The sequence below is a fragment of the Stenella coeruleoalba genome (genome assembly GCF_951394435.1).
Source record: "Stenella coeruleoalba genome assembly, chromosome: 5".
Taxonomy (NCBI): Eukaryota; Metazoa; Chordata; class Mammalia; order Artiodactyla; family Delphinidae; genus Stenella; species Stenella coeruleoalba.
Window position 1 is genome coordinate 106342514 of NC_137150.1, and position 23404 is coordinate 106365917.

The following is a 23404-nucleotide window of genomic DNA, read 5'->3' on the forward strand; positions in this document are numbered from 1 at the left end:
GATAAAATGATGTTGTGAAATAAGTTTCAAGATTTTTTTCTTTTAAGTTTATGAGCATTTTATTTCCTTAATTTTTTCCCCCCGCCAAAACAACAGTCCATTACCACCATAGCCTGGATTCCTGGCTCACAGGTGATGCTTGTTGCTCTAAGGCATTGAAACATTCTAATGTCCTGGACTTGGGGAAGGATGTATTAGAAGTAGCATAGGGCTCAGATCTCCCCAAACCCACAAATCTACCAGGACAGTGAAGTTTCAAGATTTAAATAATTACTACTACCACTGTAAATTGCATGGAATTTTAAGATTTATATTGCATAGTTCTTTTAATTTTCCTTAAATCATTCTGAATAGTAACATTAAGGTAAATCTATAAACATTTAAAAGGTTACGGTGTAGTTTCTTTGTTTGTTTTTTTAACATCTTTATTGGAGTACAATTGCTTTACGTTGTTGTGTTAGTTTCTGCTGTATAACAAAGTGAACCAGCAATATGTATACATATATTCCCATGTCCCCTCCCTCTTGGGTCTCCCTCCCACCCTCTCTATCCCACCCTTCGAGGTGATCACAAACCACAACCTAGCTGATCTCCCTGTGCTGCTGATCTCCCTGTGCTATGCAGCTGCTTCCCACTAGCAATCTATTTTACATTTGGCAGTGTATATATGTCAAAGCCACTCTCTCACTTCGTCCCAGCTTACCCTTCCCCCTCCCCATGTCCTCAAGTCCATTCTCTACATCTGTGTCTTTATTCCTGTCCTGCCCCTAGGTTCTTCAGAACTATTTTTCTTTTTTTTTTTTAGATTCCATATATATATGTTAGCATATGGTATCTGTTTTTCTCTTTCTGACTTACTTCACTCTGTATGACAGACTCTAGGTCCATCCACCTCACTACAAATAACTCAATTTTGTTTCTTTTTATGGCTGAGCAATATTCCATTGTATATATGTGCCACATCTTCTTTACCCATTCATCTGTCAGTGGACACTTAGGTTGCTTCCATGTCCTGGCTATTGTAAATAGTGCTGCAATGAACACTGTGGTACAGCATAGTTTTTAAGGTTATGTTTTAAAGATACATAAAATAAACATAACACACTTCTATAAATATAAAAGATATGCAGAAAATACAGGTTACTTTTTTAACATCTTTATTGGAGTATAATTGATTTACAATGTTGTGTTAGTTTCTGCTGTATAACAAAGTAAATCAGCTATATGTATACATATATTCCCATGTCCCCTCCCTCTTGGGTCTCCCTCCCATCCTCCCTATCCCACCCCTCTAGGTGGAATACATGTTATTTAAATGTTAGGGCTTATGCTGGGTTTTAGTTAAACATAAAAATCTATACATTTGTAAAAATATTAAATCTTAAAATAAATATTAACAATAAATATTTTCAATATGAAAATATTGCCAAGGGGGGAGGAATAAATTGGGAGATTGGGATTGACATATACATACTACTATATATAAAATAGATAACTAATAAGGACCTACTGTATAACACAGGGAACTCTACTCAGTACTCTGTAATGGCCTATATGGGAAAAGAATCTAAAAAGAGTGGATATACATATACGTATAACTGATTCATTTTGCTATATACACCTGAAACTAACACAACATTGTAAATCAACTATATTCCAATAAAAAAATACAAAAAAAAGAAAATATTGCAAATCCCTGTCCAATTTCTAAAATGAACATTAAAATCTTATCTATAACTAGGTGTGCTTGTGTGTGTGTGTGTGTGTGTGCGTGTGTGTATGCATATATATATAGTTGTTATTGTTAAAAAAGAATAATTGAAATGAAAATATATGAATCCTGTCCTACATGTAACTTTGGAGATTTGATTTAAAATAGCTTGTGAAGCAAATGACAACCTGAAAGTATATTCAATAGGAAATTATAAGGTATTTCTATGTCTTATATAGTTTACTTTTTTTTTTTTCATAGCAAACATACTGAACAATTTAAAAGTGCAATATAGACTTAGGGTAGATATCAAAATAACACAAAATTTTGAAGTAAGATTCATTTCTTTCCTGCTTTCATGTATATCTTACAACTTAACTACTTTTGGTTATATAAAGTATATTTAAATTAAATCAACTTGAATCACAATGAAACACAAGAAATACTACTATATATTCCACCTGTCTTTGTCGCTATTTTTGTCAGTATCCTGACCAAGGTAGTTATCTTAAATCAAAAATAACAGCATTTAAGATCTTGGGGGGAAAGTGTTACCTTGCATTGTAAATGCCAACCAAGAAGCAAGGAGTGTGTTGGAAGAAGCATGGATTATTTTAAACTGTTGAAAAGCATCAACTAGCAATTATCTAAGACCATGTTCACACAGACTACGTACAGGTTAAGCCACCTATAAAATAAAATATTCATACAGTTCATATAATTATAAAATATTCATACAGTTGGTATAATTATCATACTGGAATGACTTGTCCTAACTCCAAATTTTACTTTACATGTAAAAACATAGTGAAAGCAATGGCATACATATTTTTTTAAATAAAATCACCAGATTTTAAGTTGAGCAATACAATGATTTGAATTATGTTTTAAAGACACGTAGAGTTAGAATAAACTAATGTGAACTTTAAAGCAAATTAAATTTAAAAATCCTGTATGCCCTTTTATTTAGATGTATATTTTAGCAAAAGTACAACAATTTTCATCCCTGTACGTCTGTGTAATGCTGAATTTTAAACAAAGCTCTTGAACCATATCAATTTCTGTCATCCATTTTTTAAAAATCTTCTCATTCACTGATCTCAAAGATAATAAAAAAAATCCTAGAACACGGATAATATTAATTTTGAAGTATAAACAGTGGATCAATGTACTACCTATTTACCATATTGAGGTTTTATTCCAACATATATCATGAATTCCTTTTAACTCTGAACAAATACTCTGGTTCTTTTCTGATAAGGTAACTGTGTGAATAATCTGTTTCATGCCTGTTAAGGTTAGTTAATGGATGCTTATTCCTAGAGCTAGGAAGTGAAACTTTTATAATACTTATTTTTAATGTTCTAATAGTTTTAAGAGTTTAGCTCTATGGTTTTCTTAATTACTAGGGCACTGGGATCACCTTCACTCCTGGATGTGGATATAAAATGCAGACTACTGGGCCCCACACTAGTAGTGAATCAGAATCTCTGGCAGTAAGTACTCATGAGAAGGCACTGTGAAAGTGCTTTCCTGGAATTCTTAGGTATACTGAAGTTTGAGAACCACTGCCTTATATGAGGACATTATAGTTTAGAGTGATTTACATATTTCACACGTATCAGTTAAGCAGAATCATAGAATTCTAATGTTTTATAAAAAAAATTGAGACCAACTTAAGTAATTTTCCCAGGTGACAGTAAATAGTAGTTTACTATTACTACTATTATTAGTAGTGGCTCAAATCAGCTTTTCTCAAAATCAGACAGCCCTGCAGCACCGAACAATTATACAACTGTGGGAAAGTCATAATAATCCTGGCAACTCACTTTTTTCCTATATATAGGTATGAAAAACAGTATCTGCCTCTCTCCCTTTTTTTTTTAAAACAGAATGCGATAAATTATTTAAAGTGTCTGATACACGGTAGATGCTCAGGTTTTAGTTATTATCATCATCAGCATCATGAGTTTTTGGTCCTAATTCTAACTCTTCTGTAGAAGTACATCTGTTTTCTTTTCTCATGTTCACCTATCTACTGACTTAGCCACCCCTAGAGTTGTTTATTTAATTATGCAGGTGAATAATTTTACCTTAATTATGGAAAATAAGAAATTATACTCCTAAGAATACAACATTAACCATATATAACCAAGCATATGTAGTCAAGAACATAAAATCTTTTTTTAAGAACTCAAAAACAAGATGCATTCCTAAAGGAACACATAGTTGTAATGTTCCATTCCAATGAGATTGCCCTGCATAACTTAAGTCTTCTTAAAAGGTTTTCAGAGTGATTTAATTATTATAAATTTTACGGATTCTGATATATGATAAAATACACCTGTCTCCAATTTATTTTTTAAATGCCATTGCCAAATGTCATAGAACTAAGCTGTGATTTTAGTTCTACTTCCTAATTGTTTGATATCTAATGAGTCAATTATCACATTTAGACCTCAGTTCCATTACTTATAAATAAAATGTTTGGATAGTTAATGTCTAAAGTCTTTTGTACTTTTAAAAGTATTAGAATTCTGAACATTATATTTATTTATCCATGAATTTAGTACTATTTGTCCCACTGACTGACTCTGCTAAACTGTAGTATGAATAAAATTTTTAAATACTGATAGTAATTACAATGAATCTATTTTTACAATTTAAGGATATTGCAAATTTGAAATATTTCATTTCTATGAATAAAAGTGTGTGTATAACCACAAAAGCATTTTAATCTAATTAATTTAGGATTTACAGTCCTTTTTCCAAATTAATAACTGTATGTAAAACATAATTCAAAACAGGACAGAATGTAAATTTCATAGCACAAAATTATCTAAAACAGTATTTTTATCTAGACTTCAGGATGTCTGATTTCTTTGAAATTGTATTTAAAGTAGAAGTTCTTTTTGAAGAGAGGGTACAGAATTTTCTTTAGATTTCCACAAAGATACTCCAAAAAGAACTGCATTGTGTGGGAACTGAGGAAAGCTGGGTAATACTATGAGTAATACTTTAAATGACAGGGTTTTCTTGCTTGTTTGTTTTTTACAAAATAGAAGAAAACATTGTTTACATACATGATTCTTTAACAAATTCTTGAAAAGACAAAGATATCGACTTTCTAATTCATGAGAAATCACACCATACTTGGAATTTAAAGAAATAAAATGGAAGTAACACATGCATTCCTTTGTTCAATGAATCACTGTAGGAACAAAGGCCACTTACGGTACATTCGAAGTCCAGTGGAGGGGACAGATATTAATCATATCAGTAATTATAAAAATGCAACCACAATACTATAGGCTTCAAAAGAGAGGTCGCTGCAGCTATAAGATAAAATAATAAGGACTTGCTAATCACAGCCATCAGTGAAGGATTTTCTAAGGAAATGATCATTAAATTCAAATCTAAGACTGTTTTAGAGTTTCACAGAGAAGATCAAAAATATTATTAACTTCGGGAAAGGCATGTACAAATGGCCATGGAGTGAAATGACATGGCCACAAGGGACTGAACAGACTGTGGCTGGATTAAAGAGTTCCAAGGGGAGCTTAGTTCAAGGTGAACCTGGAGAAGAAGGTAGAGGAAGAAGAAAGCAAGACTTTTTAGGTCAAGTTAAGAATTTGTTCTTTTGCTTCATAATAATGGAAACTTTTTTGGTAGAAAGAGGGTTTTTGGATTTAGCAATACAATTAGCTGCTTTTGAATCTTGCATACCAGTCTAGGAAATTTAAAGAATAAGTTTCTTTGAGTTGTGATAATCTAATTTACCAGTAGGAAAGAGCTTGTGTTATCTAGAAGTGACTCCCAAATCTGAGAATGTACCAGAATTAAGGAGAGAAATTGTTACAACACAGATCGCCAGCCCTAATCCCAAATTTCTGATTCAATGTGTGTAGGTTAGGTTTTGAGAATCTGTACTTGTAGCAAATTCTCAGGTGCTGTCATACGCTGTTGTGGGGACAGAAAAGCACTGATCTCAAGGAACAGATCACAGACCTAAACTTCTGAATCTCTCTCCCATATCAGATTCTTATGTGAGTTTTCCTTAACCATATCAGAACGAATTCATAGCTTATTGTCTCTGAATCCAAAATATACAATGCAGCCTGTATCTTTTCAGCCCCAGAAATATTGGATAGTTGTAGTACAAAGTAATAAATTAAAGCATAAATGCTGGGACCAGACCACTTGGGTCCAGATCCTAATTTCACCAGTTTTGTGACCTTAAGTTACTCATTCACCACTCCCTACCTCATCCATAAAAGGCTATGATAATAGTTGCCTCCCAAGTCTGTGAGGATTATTAAATAGGTTAATATATAAGTACAACACCTGGTACGTAGTAAGTGAAGTAAGTGATGTATGTTTGCTATTATTATCATTTTTATTCTCATTTTTAGTAAGAAGACATTCATTTAAATGTTTTTAATAACTAAAGATTATGAACAGTAAACATGTTTATTAGCCATTTGTGTTTCCTCTTTCATCAAGTATCTGTTCTTATTCCTTAATGTTCTTCTACTGATTATTCACTTACTAGAAAGTATATGGGGGACTTTCCTGGTGGCGCAGTGGTTAGGAATCCGCCTGCCAATGCAGGGGACATGGGTTCAATCCCTGGTCCAGGAAGATGCCACGGAGCAACTGAGCCCATCTGCCACAACTACTGAGGCTGTGCTCTAGAGCCCGTGAGCCACAACTACTGAGCCTACGTGCCACAACTACTGAAGCCCGCACACCTAGAGCCTATGCTCCACCAACAAGAGAAGCCACCGAAATGAGTAGCCCCCGCTCGCCTCAACTAGAGAAAAGCCTATGCACAGCAACAAGACCCAACGCAGCCAAAAATAAATAAATTTATTTATTTAAAAAATTAAAAAATAACACAAAAAAGTATACGGAAAACTCTGTTTTATGAATATGTGTGTATGTCTATAGTTCTCATTATTCCTTTTATGCATGTAACTGTTTTTAAGTACAAGAGCAGTTCAAAATAAACTAACACATGTATCATGCATATGTCTCCAATTCAGTGTTTTTCAGACCAGGCACTCCTGTTACATTTGTTGTTTGTGTATTCTCTATCTTAATATTAGTTTATATTCATTATGACTTTCATTTCACTACTGTTAACTCTGCAGACTGCATTGCCCTTCTCTGTGTTTCCTGACTAATTTGATTCTGGTATCAGAAAATGTATTCCACAGATGTAAGCATGTCATTAACCAAATACTTAACATGTGCTAATACTGACCCCTTGAGACTCTTCCTGCAGATCTCTACCTAGAGGGCTTGCATTTATTGATTATGCTTACTCTATATGACCAGGTTTTCTTTCAGGTATTTATCCAATTAATTTATAGGTAACTATTATGTAGCACTATAACAAATGCCTTTCCTCAAACCTAAGTATGTAGTATCCTTTCATTACTTTTATCTCCTAAGTTAGGACAGATGGCAAAGAAGGCTATTACAATGTATGACGCGACCTACTTTTAACTAATTCACATTTGCCACTTACTTTATTAGACACCTTTCTCCCCGGTGTTCACATTTGGACTCTTTAATTATATGCTCAGCCAAAGACTTCTAATACATGAAGGCAATTTTGGAAGCAAGGAAGTAAAGCTCTGCAGACATTTCAAGATACAAAAATAAAGACAAAAGGAGGAAAAAATTGTATTGCAATTCTTGAAGGATTTGCCTTCCTGTAAACTTCAGCCTTAAAATTGTCTTTAAGATCCTAGGTTATTTCTAATTTTGGCCCTTAAATTACATCCTGCACATTCCAGACAGCCAGGACAGTCTCCCTCTTCTTTTTCTTATTATTATTCTGATTGTTTAATGCACTGTAAATGGGAACTCTGGGACTCTAGACTTCTTTTCCCCCCTTGAAACCTCTAAATAATTAGACTGTCGAGCTCTCACTGCTGCAAATTTCCCCTTCATTTCGGCCAGGGTGGCGCACATTTACCCTAAGGCAAAGCCACAGGCTAAAACAGTTTCATATTAGCTAAACATAGACTATGGCATGTTATCTCTGAGGTCATAACATGAAATCGCTCAAGCCCAATGAAAGAGGGTGAAATCAGTAGAGCTTTCGGATAAATGTGAGGATTAAATGAGAGTTCCAAACAAGCTGCCAGCAACTTGAAATCCAAATCACCTGTAATTTAAAAAGGCAGTAAGTGTTAATAGTACCACAGAGGTCTGAGGCCCACAGTCTTAGACAACACACTGTCTAAAGTGTTCCAAGGGAGCAGAGATAGATGGTGGCTTATTTGTTAATTCCTCCTCCAAAATCTTAAAAATGTCCATTACGATCCTTTTTAACCTAAAAAAGAAATACTACAGAAAGGGTCTGAAATTCTCTAATGCATTGTATACTCTATATATTGGCCATAGGTAAATAATAAGGGGTTCTCTTAGTAGGTCTTCCCACAAGACAGACGCAAATGCTGTGGGACAGTCCACTTCTCAATAGTAGGGAGTTATCAGTCATGATGCAGCACCACCCCTGAGAGCCGGGAAGGTGTTGGACGGTAAATGAGTGGCAGTGCCCTTTGGGCAGGCCACAGCACAACAGGAAAGGAGGCAGGAAGAAGGTAGTTTTCTGGGCCTGTGTTTTCCCTGGTCTGTGGTTAGACAAAGGGTTCACTTTTCAAGTGTCTTAATCTTCCCAAGCAGAATTACTTTCTCTGTAATAGTCAACACTCTTATGTACTGTATGCTGTTCTGTGGAACAAAGATAAGCTATTTGGTCTAACTTAAAAAGAATGCATAAAGCTTGAGTAAGCACACTGCTACCAGACTCTAAGAGTTTACTCTTGCATATTTGTGAAAACACAAATGGAAATGAGCCGATTTGCTGGGAAAAAAATATAGAAACTCCAGGGATTTCACCTCCTCAGCAGAGCAATCATTTAGGGAATATGACAGGAGAGGATGTGCATTAATTTATCCATGTCACCCACTCTTCATCTCTTATCCTTCTTTCCCTTCACAACCAATACTTTGTCATAATAATACTGAATTCAGTTACTGAGTACTTATTGTCTGGTGAGCACTATGGTAAGTCCACTATAAAGTGCATTATTTCTTTAGTCATTCTAAAACACTATGAAGTAGGAACCATTTTACAGATAGAGAAACTAACTCTTAAAAAGTAAAATAGGGCTTCCCTGTTGGTGCAGTGGTTGAGAGTCCGCCTGCCGATGCAGGGGACACAGGTTCGTGCCCCGGTCCGGGAAGATCCCACATGCCATGGAGCAGCTGTGCCCATGAGCCATGGCTGCTGAACCTGCGTGTCCGGAGCCTGTGCTCCGCAACAGGAGAGGCCACAACAGTGAGAGGCCCGCGTACCGCAGGAAAAAAAAAAAAAAAAGAAAGTAAAATAACTCTCCCTAGTTAATGTAACAAGTAAGTGGCAGAGGCAAGGCTAGATTGCAACTCAGTTCTGGTAACTGAAATCAGGTTCATAAACAAAGCATGATACTACATTCTCTGTTATGTCCACATTGCATAGCAATTATCCACATAAAGTTCATGTCCCTGGCCCTGCCACTGAATGGCAGAATGAATCTTTTAAAAAAAAATTTTTAATGTTTTATGTAATCCATCATATCCAAAATATTCTCAATTTCAATATGTTACTAATATTTTTAACAATGAGACATTTTACTTTTTTTTGGTACTGTCTTAAAAGACCAATATGTTTTAGATTCTCAATTTGGATAACATTTCAATTTGGACATTAAATTTTCATGAGAAAGACCTGATCTGTAGATTTAATAAAATGTACACCTGAAAAAATAGATTCAGATACCCAAGTTCCTAACATACTTAAACATTTTCTAATAACTGAATCAAGTTAATAGTTTTAAAACTTAAACAAATTAAAACTAAAAATTGAGTTCCACCATTTCATTGGCTCCATAACATCTATGGCTAGTGACTGCCATACTGTTCAGGAGAAATGAAGAAAACTGGTTTGTCCAAGTGTGATACACAGACCAGCCTTGGCCCTGTCACTGAATAGTATTGGGCAATTGTTGCCTTAACTATCTAGGCCAACTCATTCTAAAAGCCAACTCTATGAATGTGGAGATGACTTGTGATCTCCATGCTAAAATCTTTGCTGCAGTTTTCAGTGTTTGTCCAAATACTGACTATCTTAATCATAAAGGGTACCAATGATCCCTTATGTCACCCTAAATGATACTTAACATGTTGGGCAAAGTGGAGCTTCAACTCCATAGCTGTTTTTTTATAGGTATTACAAAGACTCATAACATTTTTTGAGCTGGAAAGGACCTGATACTTCATCAAATCCCTTCCTATTTTAAAGCCAAATAACCTGTGATGAAATCAGACACTAACAGGTTAGTTTGGGAACTGACAGTAGAACCAAGGGTCCCTAATTTCTAGGTCAGCCTTCTTTCCACAATATCAGACAGCATCCTATGACAAAAAATAAAGCAAGTCTTGCTGAATTATTAAATGTTGCAAGTGGATTTTCAATATGTAATTACAGCTTAGGCTCTGATTTAATTATTTAGATAATTCACTTCATATTTTCTTGGTTAATTGCTGCCATCCATCGCACTATATAATTCAAACAATCATAAATAGCAGCTTGAATTTTACAAAATCACCATGCCAAAATTTCCAAGTGCTTAGCACTGAACAAATATTTGCAAAGAACTATCCATTTGCTGGATATTAAATTACAAATGTACTACCACTAGCTTGAAAAAAATTCGTTTTCAAATGAAATTTTACATCAAAATAACAAATGCTTAATTCATTTTACATGTATTCATCAAAATTATACACATTCAACAAAACATTTTGTTTAGATGTTTGAATCTCTACTTACACTTACTTTAAAAATAAGAAAAATTAAATTAATAATACTGAATAATACTGAAAAATACTGATTTTTAACCACAAAAAGCTTACATTTTAACCACAAAAAGCTTACAAAAGAAAAAATACTTTATATAGACAATGTCAAATATAAAACTTCTTGATAGAAAAAGATGGTGTTTGACATATTTGACATATTTCTCTCTGCTAAATATGAATAGAGTCTTAACTTTTATGTCTCAATTTTTTTTCCATTGACTACTCCTTGGATTATATAATGCTCCATTTACCTTCCCTGGCCTCATCTGACTCACTTCTTTCCATTTGATTGAATGATCTGTGCTACCCCAGCAAAGAAGACAGACATTAGCAGGGAAATAACCTCATTGAAGTGGTTATCATTTTAGGACTCTGAATGACTGTTAGTTAACTCCAGCTGGTAATCTGCAACTCAGTTTACTACCTCTTCTATCCTTTTTCAGTCTTTTTATCCAATTAATCTTTTCTGCATACAATTTCACATTCTAGTGTTAACAAATGCTATGTTGTATATCTTTAGGATATCTTTCTTCTGGTCAGCTTTTAAAACAAAAGAAGAAAAAGCTGGGAAGGATGAAAAAGAAAGAAGGCAGAAATGCCTCCTGCATCTGTCATCAAGGGGGAAGAGAGGGAGGTGGCATGATTAGCTGTTTTAATTGTTTATTTGAATTCCCATTTAAATAAAATCTGGATGATGCTATCAAAGAAGCAACTCAAAATGTAAAAATTCCAGGCAAACCTTAGTATCTCTGCAGGCGATTAATTGCCTTAAAAAATGAAAGAGATGTCAAGATTGACAAACAACAGGCCTACTCAAGATTTGCTCAGCATGGTGCTAGAATTCTGAAGAACATCCTTATCAGATCACCTTCTTAGGTATGTAAAAATCTATATATTCCAGTGACTTGACCATAAAGGCAATGGAGTAATACAATTTAGGACATTCCTAAGAGCTACTCCTGTGTTATGAGCTGCCACGATCAGGTATATTTCAGATAATCACACTACTACCATCTATAGTATGTGCTATTTAATTCAAAGAAAATAAGAACTTCCCCTAAGAAGTGTAAATTTCTCCACATGTGGTCATCTGTTCCTGTGTTAGGAAACTGGATAGAAGAGAAACTGGACTGAAACTAGAAGGCATTCTTATCTATATATCCTCATCCCAAGATTTAGATGTCTGGTATGCTGAGAGTCTAAGACAGAGGTCATGATTCTTATTCATCCCACCTAGTTGATTAAAAGTCAGACCTCAGCTCCTTTTTTTTTTTAAGGAGGTTAGAGGGGAAAGAAAAAATGCCTTGGAAAGCACCAGGTCTCATAGTTCTGATCCTAAGCCACAATAATGGCCTCTATTCCGGATATGCAGCAGAGATGATGGGTCTGCCCAAGGCTGTTCTGCCAACATTGGATGTATCCAACCTAGATGTGACAAAAAGACCTTACAAAGTGCAAGGCATCCAGGTAATATGGGATTGAATGGTTGAATACAGCATATTCTTCCTACTCCCTTTCCTTACTCCCTTTATCTTCTTTCTTTATTTTTCTGACACATACATCATCAAGTTTGACGTTAGCCATAAGAAAATTCATAAACGTGATCCATTGTCTATTATGCCCAATCTAGGAATTCCACTCTGGTAGTAAAGTTATCACATCACCTGGCCAATTTTCTTGCATCTCTCTTTGATCCTTTTCATGAGCTTCTGCACTTTTTTTTTGTTAACATCTTTATTGGAGTATAATTGCTTTACAATAGTGTCTCAGTTTCTGCTTTATAACAAAGTGAATCAGCTATACATATACCCCTGTATCTCTTCCCTCTTGTGTCTCCCTCTTACCCTCCCTATCCCACCCCTCTAGGTGGTCACAAAGCACCGAGCTGATTTCCCTGTGCTATGCAGCCGCTTCCCACTAGCCATCTGTTTTACATTTGGTAGTGAATATATGTCCATGCCATTCTCTCACTTCCTCCCAGCTTACCCTTCCCCCTCCCCGTGTCCTCAAGTCTATTCTCTACGTCTGCGTCTTTATTCCTTCTGCACTTTCTGATTTCACTATAAAGGAACTGTAATAGTATTTAGCACACTGACTGGAATATAATCACTAATGTTTGGAGTTTTTATGAAAATAAATTGCATTAATGTTAAGGTAAACTCCTTGATGGGAAATAGAACCAACTCTCATGGCAGAGATTAGACAAATCTGGCAGTAAGAGATCTCTTTTCTCCTGGTGCTGCTTTGGTATTGAGAGAGCTGGCTTTTACTGATCTCCTACTATGTGCACATTCTAAGGCAAGGTTAATATTTTTTGGTTCAGTGAATGAGAGACAGCTCTGAAATCTGGGAGAGACGTCACAAGGCATCGTAAGGTTTTTTTAAGAGCAGTGAAATTTATGGGCTGTCATAATGCAATCAACTCATGGGAAGAGGAAAGCAATCAGTCATTCTGGAAAATGATAGATTATGTCTTAGTGGAGAGCAACTGAGTGAGAGCCACTACTATAACTTTATGGGAGAATATTTGGAGAAGCTGATTTTCTAAATTACTAAGAAAATATTAACAGTGTACACTCCTTGTTGTCCTTCTCTTTGCTCACTTTTTACTTCCCCTTAAACCCACAGATAATAATAAGGGATATTTAGAGTCCTCCTGACATATATTACATAATTTAATTCCATCAGGAATTTAAGTGATTATTACTATTACTAGTCAGAGGAAGAATTAATTGATCTAGATTATACAATAAGTGGAGCCAAGATTTAAACCTGTTTAGTCTACTTCCAGAACATGGCACCTTCCATCCTGCAGTACTGGCTCTAGTCATTTTTAAATAGACAGTCCTCTTTCCTTTCTAAATCCTCCTCTAGTCCCTATTCTCATTTCTCTACCTATTAATGATATATGCCTAAACTCTGAGAAAACTTTATACTTACCATAAAGATACCCTATAATACCTTCCAAAAGTTTTGTGAATACATGTACATATATGTGTGTGTGTCTATATACACACACACTACAAACATATATGTCTATACACACACAATGTATATAATGAAGATATAAATACATATACTTTTGCTAAACTGGCTGGCGATAATTGAGGGCAAGATTATATTTTAATAGGCATTTTATTGGATTTAATATTTGTTATGAACTGAATTGTATCACTCCAAATTCTGTGTGAAGCCTAACCCCCAATATGGCTGTAACTTGAGATAGGGCCTCTGTGAAGATCATTAAGTTTAAATGGGTCAGAAAGGTGGGCTCTAATCCAAAAGAATTGACATTCTTATAAGAGGAGGAGACACTAGGAGTATGCGCACAAAGGAAAGCCCAGGAAGGAGGCCTCAGAAGAACCCAAACCTGCTGATACCTTGATCTTAGACTTACAGCCTCCAGAACTGTGAGAAAATAAATTTCTGTAGTTTAAGCCCCTCAGTCTGTGGTATTTTGTTATGGTATCCCTAGCAGACTAATACAGTATCCATCACATTAAATGCTTTCGATAACATAATTATTTGACAATTGTACATTAAAATCATAGGGGACGATAAATGGGACTCATCTTTATGCCAAATATAAGAGTTTGGAAAAACCTCTGTTTGATGTACAGAGTAGTACTCTGAAGCCAGGTCTAGACTCAAAAATACTGTGCTCTAAATGTTGACCCCATTCCCACCGGCATGAAGTTGAGAATGGCTGCATGGATGAGCATATTTGTCATCTCTAACCTATTTTACAGTCAATATGTTTTAAGTAGCCTCCAGTCTAACATGAAAAGAATGTTTGTCCTTAAAGATGTCAATGAAATATTGAAGGATCCTCTATTCACTTCTGTGTCTGTCAAAAACCTACAAAAGAGTTAAAAAAAAAAAAAAACTACAAAAGAATCCAGAACCTAAAATAGTCGAAGTATTTTGCAGGTGGACTGTAGGTAAGTGGCTATGGTGTATAAGTCTTTGGAAATTAAAAGAGATTTGGGTGCACCTTGCTTACTACAGGTGATAACCTAGTATGGTTTTAGCCACCTTTATCATACAGATTTTGATGAAAATGAATATACTCCTAAGGGATTTCATTTGGCTTTCATGATAATACAAATAATATCATAATATGCAATTTGAAAGTAAAATTGTCATTAAAATCACACTTAATTGGAGGGTAGATTTATCATAATAAAGATCCCAGACCCTGGTCTTTCTTTTACTCTCTCCTGAGATAATCATATCTGTTCCACAAATTGGATATTATTATCTCTAGTGATATTTCTTTTCTAACTCTGGACTTATATATTGAACTTTCTAAGTAACATTTCTACTTTGAAGTCACAGAGACAATTCAAACTTAATATTTTGTAAGCTAAACGTTTGATTTTATCCAATTTCACCAACGTCTATTTATTAAACTTCACTTTGTCTATTTTCCCCTATTTTAGAAAATAGTACTGGCATCCATCCAGATGCTCAAGTCAAAAACATTGGTCATCTTTAATTGATCCTCTTTTTTTATCCAGTGCATTCCATTTTCACCTCTCATTTCTACTTGAAAAAAAACAACTAATGAATGGAGGAATATTATGACAAAAAAGTATCAGTCATTGATAAGAGCATAAACTGTTTATAAGGATTTGATTAAATTACCTGGTGGACTTCCAATAGAATAGAACTAAAGACAAATATATCAAAATGAAATGGACTGGGAATGATAAAGCTGGTGTATGTAACCCCAGTAAGTCAAGGAGTGGGGAGCTAGGGATAGAATTGAAAAGAAATTCCTGTACACTGGGTATCATGAGTAGCTGGGAAGCAGAAAGGAGAACTGAGGAAAGTGAAAACTTCAAGGGTTTCGCATGTTCTGGAAACATTTCACAGCAATAAATGAAAATGGGAAGGCTTTGTAAAAATTTAGTATCATCTTAAAATATTCTAGTTTACTGATAAAATTAGGGCACTGTGACCTTTCAAGAGATGTTGATTTATGTGTCAATACGATTGATCTCAGTCACACTGATCTATGACATTCTTATGTGCCAGCCTACTTAGCAAAGGTGTGAAATCACAAGTCAAACTTTGGAAGAATCCCACAAAGCTGGGTTTTTGTTTTTTGGAAATAAAATCAATAATAATTTTGATCTAAATGGCTGTCATTATGAAAGCTCTTTAAGTATCATTCAAGCCAGGAAGGTGATGCTTATGAATCCATCAGAGAGACAGTAAATCCAGACTTCCCCACCTAAAAGAAGGCAAAGCAACTCATAATCCGTGTTGTTTAAAAAGCTTTTCCTACTCACAAGTATATTCAGTCTTGAAAAGTATACGTTTCAAATTCCTCTGCTTCCTCCACACAATGCCATATATAGCTCAGCAATATAATGTATTCACTTCACGACATTATCGCCCTTAAAGGGCAGTATAGCTGATTAGGCACTCGTTCTTCTATCCCAACCATCACCTCTCTCACTTCCCACATCAGACTGACATAGCAGAAACCCAAGTACATCCGACAGAATCAAATCTCCTAGAGAAGCAGTGAATGTGGAGTGATTTTAACACTATGATTTTATTATAAACAGCCTAGAAACTGAACCAACAATTTCCTGACAATAGTATTCTTGAGAAAAATTTCGTACAACACAGTGTCTGTCATCTGACCCTGACCCCCAGACCTACGGCTTTTAACTTTGAAATCTTTACCAGCATATCAAAGTTCTCAGTGATTTTTTATTTTCTTAAACATTAAAGTAAGCATGAACAAAGCAGACTCTTTCCTCTTTCATTCATGAAAGCAGCTGTGGGGAAGTAGAAAGGGCACAGCTACTTTCAAGATCTGGATCCAAGTCTCAGCACAGTCCCTTCACACCCATGTACCCTTGTACAAGGACCCTCAGTGTCTCCACCTGTATCATGGATCTAATGAGACTCTCACTTCAGAGAGCTGTTAACAAGGTCAACAGGATCAAAAGAAAACCATGAGAATGAAAGTGGTTCAGACACTGGAAGTGAAATAGTATGCTATTAAAGGACTATATAGGTGAGAGTTCTTGTTAGAATTGTGTCTCAGCACTTGAAGAAACAACTTCCTACACCTTCTCTCTAATAGGTTAAATAATCACCAATTAACCCCACACCCAATGAGGATCTACTGGAAAGAAAATTAAAAATTGCAATACTCGAACAAATCTTACATATCTTGGTTTTCATTAATAAAGAATGGTAAAATTTTTAAATAAAACAATGTAGAATTTGGTTGGAATCAAGCTTTTGTCATGGGTATCTGGGTTCAAATCTTGCCACTGCCACTTGATATCTGTGACCATTACTGTATTAATCAAACCTCTGAGTCAAATTTTATCCCAACTATAGAATATAAATGTTACTTATAATTCAAGATGCTGATAAGGCTGGAGTAAGATGATGTTAAATTTCTCACACGTAATGAGTTCTTACTTCACAGTAGCTAGTATTATTTTGTATAGAATCAGGGGGTGAAATCATTAAAGCAAGTTTGCAATCTATTTTACCTCAATTAGAATACTACTCAATTTAACTCATTATAATCCTGACACATTAAAATACTCACAATATAATGTGATGATTCTATTTACGTAAGGAAAAGCATTTTCTTCTTATATTAATATTGTATTATCACACACACATACACACTTGTATTATCACCAATCTGCCTTTATAACCGTGTAACATCTTAACATATATTCTACTTTATATATAACATCAATTAAACATAGAATTCTGAATTGCTTTTGCTGGTGGAATAGAAAATTCAATTCTGTTAATCTCCTAATTTTTAACAATGTTCTAGCAATGTTAATATATGCCAAGGAAGATAATTCCACATACACTGAATACTTTGAAACCTTTTAAATACTTGTTAGAAAGTCTTGGTATTAGTGATTTCAGTATTCCAGTATGTAAGAATATGTATAATTCTGCTTAATTTAAAACATATTATCGCTTGAGAAAACATTACAGATTGTGAGAAGCAAGCATACCTTTTCTCTCATCAATTATTTTATTAAAGATTCAAAAAACAATTCTTAGAAGTGTAAAAAGTTATTTACATAATATTTTACATAACAAACTCCTTATGAGAAATGAGAATATTAAAATTTCAAAAGTACAGTCACAGCAAGTGGTAGGCAAGGCATAAAGATAAATCAAATCCTATTTTTTGCCATGCTGTGAAAAGACTGCTGGCTTTTAATCATCCTGATGTGCCATATGTAAATTCCATCAAAAAAGAAGTTTGGTAAATGTTATATTACAAAACCACAGGGAGCAAAGCTATTTATAAACATCAATTAGAATACATACAATAGTCTAAAGTCATTAATAATATTCTACTAATCTGGCTATATATATATATATATATATATATCTCATATTTACTAAACCTTTCCCCTACTTTGTGTGCAGACAACAAATCTCTGAAATACCAGATGTCTTCCTACATACTTCTAGTTTACTCAAGGTCACTACAAATTTCCTTGGTGAAAAAGCTACAAAACTCCTTACTAAGAAATTCAGTGGAAAGAAAATGCAAGTAGTAACAACCTCAGATGAGTATCTTATATAACACTTGATGTAATCAATAAGAAATAAGAATCATTCTTGCTAAAATTTGGAAAGAATAAATATCACTTTTGATCTTAAAAAAAAAGAAAAAACAATACAGAAATTAAAAGTATCAAAAAAGGCCCATCTTGAACATAAATATCAATTAAAAACCAAAAAGAATATTTAGCTGCTAAAGCATTACCAAGCCAATTACCATGATTTATTACACATTCTTTTTTATTGGACTATTTAGTGTTCCTCTGAATTCCCCTTTCCTAATGAATCCCAGGTTTGTGTTATCCTTTCTCGCATTTGAATATTCATTTAACTAATCCTCTCTTCTCTTCAACTTTTCTCATATTCTTATCATTTTTCTTCAAATTGGTGTTTCCCTTCTATCAATTAAACTCTTCAACACAAAATGTCTTTGTTTCCTTTCCATATTTTGCTTTCTTAATACCCCAGAACTTCCACTATATCCCTTCTTGTGTGCTGCAATTTCCCATAGCATTGCTGGGACAAACAAGAGCCCCTACATTTTACTCTCTTTAATAAACTATCCAGTTATGCCACAAGGACCACATGAGGACACAGGTCCATAGTCCTAAAATATCATTCCTTCTACACACAGCTTTAGTGTGTAAGGGCCAACTGACCCTATAGGGTTACTCTGCTCAAGGGTTGCTTTTTCCCACCTAGCCATGCTAATTTCCTTCTGCGGCTTCCAGGAATAAATTCTCGCCTGCAGTGTCATGCTGTACATTTCCCCTTTCCCTAAAGCTGAAAGTCAGTGGACAGAAGGAACGGGAGCTGCTTTGAAAAGAGGAAATATGGCATCCTACCAGGGAGACACACAGCACCAAGTATCACAGGGGTAGACAACATAATTATCCTTATCATTCCCCATGACCAGAGGCAATGACAAGAGGAAACAAACTCCTTCAAAGGGGATGGTATCTTGTTAGATACAAGGACTTACCACAAAAGATACTTGCAAAGCAATGTTTTATTTATATTGTACCTCAGACTTGCAAACAGAAATTGCCTAATTCACAAACTACTGCAAACCACATAGAAAATGGAATCAACATTCTCAGGTGTCTATTTTAGATGAACAATTTTATTACAGAGAGTTTGTTATTTAGGGCCCATGAAGGAATTGATAGCAGAGAGTTATAAATCCCCAGCATATCCAGTAGTCATATGTGCATAAAGTGAATCCTGTCATATCTGTCTTCTGATTAAGAGAAATTTAATGCTTCAGCTCTTTGTAATGTTTGTTGTTTTGTTATAACTGGTGTGTAGATTGAATGGCAGGTGATATTTCATAAGATTTAAATAAAGTAAGAAGTTAATCAAATTAACATATTGCTTTTCTAAAGTATAATGAGTCATTTGCATATAAAGTGCAATCGAGTCTGTAAATACAAAATGAACTTCAAATTACTGAGAAACATCATGAACTGCATTTGTTAAATATTATAAGACAGACATGAAGGAAGAGGCTTGTGAATATTTCCAATCCAAACTGATTTATGATATATTTTGTGGCTGTAATGGCAGGCTTAGCCATTGTAATACCCAGCATTCCCTGTATCTACAGAATTTGTGACTTCAATTTGACATAAAAAACAAAATTAGCCATTCCTTGCAATCATTTTCCTGCCTGGATCTGAAAAAGTACTTCAGGCTATCACTCTGCAAGGAGACCCCAAAAGAGGAGAAGACAGGGACCTTGAAACATATTTACATAAAACATAAATTACATAAAAATTAAAAGAATGGACAGCAAAAGTCAAGAGATACTCATTTTTATAGCTCTTAAAAACGTACTTTAGGGCTTCCCTGTTGGCACAGTGGTTGAGAGTCCGTCTGCCAATGCAGGGGACACGGGTTTGTGCCCCGTCCGGGAAGATCCCACATGCCGCGGTGCGGCTAGGCCCGTGAGCCACGGCCGCTGAGCCTGCGCGTCCGGAGCCTGTGCTCCGCGACAGGAGAAGGAGAGGCCACAGCAGTGAGAGGCCCGCGTACAGCAAAAAAAAAAAAAAGTACTTTAGACAATGGTCTAGATCAGAGTTCAAGAGACACCTTTTGCAAAGGTCCAGACAGTAAATATTTTAGGTTTTGTGGGAGATACTGTTATCTGCCACAAGTACTCCACACTGCCTTTGCGGAGTGAAGCAGCCATACGTAACACTTAAACGAATGGGCATGGCTGCGTGCCCACTAAACTTTATTCATAATAATAGGCAGCGTGCTGGATTTGACTAGTGGGTCACAGTTTACTGACACGTGGTCTAGAATAGTGCTGTCCTATAGCACTTTCTCTGACAATGGAAGGAATCTGTATCTACCAAGGCTTTCAGAGACTTGAAATACAACCAGTTAACTGAGGAAATGAACTTTTTATACTTTTTATTTTAGTTATTTTAAATTTAAATAGCTACACATAGCCAGTGGCTACTGTACTAAACAGTACAGATACAGAATGTTCTATATGATAGTAACAGTTGAATAACAAGAGTTATGGGAAACGTTAACATTCCAAGACAATGGAGTGCTTTAAGAAATCAGATGTCAAAAATTCAATAAATGCTGTTTAAACAGAAATAAATTTAGTATTTTCCTAAGTGAATAGTGAACTTTTTCCTAAAGACTACAAAAAAGAAAATATCAACATATGGTGCACATCTGAGTAAATATGGAGACTTCAGATTTGCTAGGGCTGAACTATATCATTTTGTATCTTAGCTTCTATGACAGTGGTATTTCTAAAATGATAGGCTTAGAATATTTTACAATAATAGCAAAAGATCTGAAGAAAGGGAAATTCCCAGCTTTATAGAAAGATATGGTTCTCCTAGAATTTAAGGACTTATTCCAAGTTAAATAAAAATCAGTGACCAGAATTTAAACTAACTTTCCAGCATCCAGATGGCCTCCATGGTACAGGGCTTCTGATCTGGCTAAAGATCAAACTAACCTTCTGCTTCTTGATCTGTCTGTAAGCTGGCCCTTGATTATAGCTAATGACCCTCAGCTGTAATAATTCCTGAACACACTGTTTGTCCTATTTCTGTCTGGATTCACAGGGCTTTACTTCTTTCAGGAGAAAAGCATTTGTAACAATCACCAAGACTCTGAAAAAAAGATGCTTGGTGTTTTTTTTGTTTGTTTTTCTGGAGAAATGGTCATGTCTTGGCTCATGCCACTTGCCATTGGAATAAAATTCAAACAAGCCAAATTTTCATTTATGTCTAAATTTGATGAAATCTCAGAAAATCTGTTCTGCTGGAACCATATTTTTGCTTCCTCAGAAATATTTTTTTTAAGTTTTCATTTATGTGTCAATATTAGATATTTTAAAGTATATAAGTAAGTTTCTCATATAAATCATTAATCAAGCTCACCTTCTGTGCCATAGATGACTGCATCAGAAAAGACCACCTCTATTGTCTTTTGGGCATCAGAGAACAGGAAATATGTGGTTTACTTACAAAGGAAACCACATAGACCAAGTTGCCTAGGTGACTCATTCTGATATGGCCAACTTGCAAAGAACCAGCTGCTCAGAGTTTCTAAGGCTACAATGTTGCTTGAAGAACCAGTGAAATCTAGAGGCTCCAGCCATTTGCCACCGATCACTGACACTTCTATTTTAAAAATAGTAAAACAGTCTTTACATGGGTAAAGATTAATAAGCATGAGTAACTAGAGCAGAATAGGGCTGCAGGGCTGCAGGGCTGTAGTTCACAAATAGTGATTTACTCTATTGAGCTATTTAAAGATTTTTAAAATGCAAAAAGGCTGTGGAATGCATTTATAAATTTAAGGAAGGAACAAAAGATGAAAATCTTGCCCTAGGGAACAGGGATGGTGCACATATGTTTATGAAGATGGAGCTTTTCTCAATTTCATATATTTCAAGTCAACAGTAACAAGTATTTTGAATTATTACAGTTTGAGTAGGGAAAATCCTGCTTGTAGTTTCTTCAGTATTAACATCAAAACACTGCTGGCCTACATTGCTACATATTTTTATTTGTGTCATTTATAAAATACTAAAACATAATTATGTACCATAATCACAGCAATTGGAGGACTGACCTATAGAGAATGCCTATTTTGTTTCATTTCATATACATTTTTCTGACCTCTCCACTTCTCTTTCTTTTCTTTATAGATCATGGATATATGTTTGGACATGGGGAAAAAATCACTTTGTTTGCAAGTGAATATTTTCCTAGCTACCTTTATTGAATAAAACATTTTGAGAGAAGGAAATGAGAAAACAGATCAGGAAAGCTAGAGAGTTACAAACACAGTAGGAGGAATACTCTTGCAAATGTTAACAGTTACTTAAATTAAAAATATCCCTCTGAGTGAAATTTGGCACTAATATGCACTACTTCACAAACCCTTAATCTCTTTTGTTTATGGCTTTACACTCACTCTTTCAAGAGGTAAATTATCCTCAGACCACAAAAAACTAGCATCTCCAAATAGTTTATCAGAGTTCAGACTGCCAAGAAACAGAACACTTAAAACAGAAACAACCATGACAACACAAAGCCTCCTGACAGCTTCTTGGTTCTCATCCTCAGAGGCGAATGAAATCTATTATAATCATTCTCCAATTTACTGAAACCAAGAAATTAATACCATATTTAGTCATGAGCTTGTGAGCAAAAAATAAATAAATAAAAAAATAAATGAACCAAAATGATGACCAATTAGAAGAAAAGTAAGGAGCTACTCTTACAAGGCAACTGTGATTTTAGTGAGAGGATGTCTAGTGAATACCATTCACATGTAAAAATAAGTACTAGGTATTGAAAGGAAAGAGAAGGATATGAACATACTGAGCCAGAAGGTTTAGACATTTCAATTCTCAAAATGTTCTGACGAAGAGGCTGTGTTTATACCCACGTTACTGACAAGGGATCTGAGTTTCAAGAATACTGACAAATCTTCCTGAGGTCACACAGTAATGAGCTTTCGTTTTTTTTTAACATATACCAATTTGATTATAAAACCCATATAATTTTATTTGTTAAGATAATCTCTACTTTTTTATTCACATATTTCATTATTAATAATTATTTATTAGGTGCCTTCTATGTGTCAGACTCTGCCTGGTGCTAAGATTATGATGGTAAACTTGCCCCTACAGAGTCTACCAGGTGGAAAACT

The 23404-nt window shown here is 34.9% G+C and overlaps 1 protein-coding gene across 6 annotated transcripts in view; it reads right to left on the reverse strand.

Annotated features, from left to right (window-relative positions):
- CADM2 (cell adhesion molecule 2) overlaps positions 1-23404 on the reverse strand; it is a gene marked incomplete at its 5' end in the record, with an annotated part of 1063364 nt that overhangs the window by 477084 nt on the left and 562876 nt on the right. The gene's annotated exons all lie outside the window — the stretch shown is intronic.